This window comes from Hyaena hyaena, unplaced genomic scaffold (genome assembly GCF_003009895.1).
Source record: "Hyaena hyaena isolate Hyena2069 unplaced genomic scaffold, ASM300989v1 scaffold_1264, whole genome shotgun sequence".
In the NCBI taxonomy this organism is placed as follows: Eukaryota; Metazoa; Chordata; class Mammalia; order Carnivora; family Hyaenidae; genus Hyaena; species Hyaena hyaena.
This window is the reverse complement of record NW_024081899.1, coordinates 348,312-349,151: the sequence shown is the minus strand read 5'-3', so window position 1 is coordinate 349,151 and position 840 is coordinate 348,312.

Below are 840 nucleotides of genomic sequence, written 5' to 3'. Positions count from 1 at the left end.
ATAAAAAATTTTAGGGGCGCCTAGGTGGCTCAGGCAGTTAAGCACCCGACTACAGTTCAGGTCATGAGCTCATAGTTCGTGGGTTCAAGCCCTGTGTCGGCATCTGTGCTGACAGCTCAGAGACTGGAACCTGTTTCGGATTCTGTGTCTCCCTCTCCCTCTCTCTCTCTCTGCCCTACCCCTGCTCACACTCTCTCTCCTTTTCTTTCTCAAAAATAAATAAACATTTAAAAAAAGAAATAAAAATTTGAACAGACCTATAACCAGTGGAGAAATTGAATCAGTTATCAAATATCGCCCAACAAATAAGAGTCTTGGGCCAGATGGCTTCCCAGGAGAATTCAAACAGACATTTAAAGCAGAATTAATACCTATCCTTCTCAAGCTGTTCCAAAAAATAGAAATGGAAGGAAAGCTTTCAGACTCTTTCTATAAATCCAGCATTACCTTGACTCCCAAACCAGACAGAGACCTCACTAAAAAAGAAAATTACAGGCCAATATGCCTGATGAACATGGATGCAAAAATTCTCAACAAGATACTAGCAAATCAAATTCAACAGTCTATTAGAATTATTCACCAGGATAAAGTTGGATTCATACATGGGCTGCAAGTTTGGCTCAATATTTGCAAATCAATTAATGTGATAAATTACATTAATAGAAGAAAGGATAAGAACCATATGATCCTGTCAACAGATGCAGAAAAAGCATTTGACAAAATACAGCATCATTTAATAAAAAACCCTGAACAATGTCGGGATAGAAGGAACATCATAAAAACTATAGATGAAAAGCTCACAGCTAATATCATCATCAATAGGGAAAAACTGAGAGATTT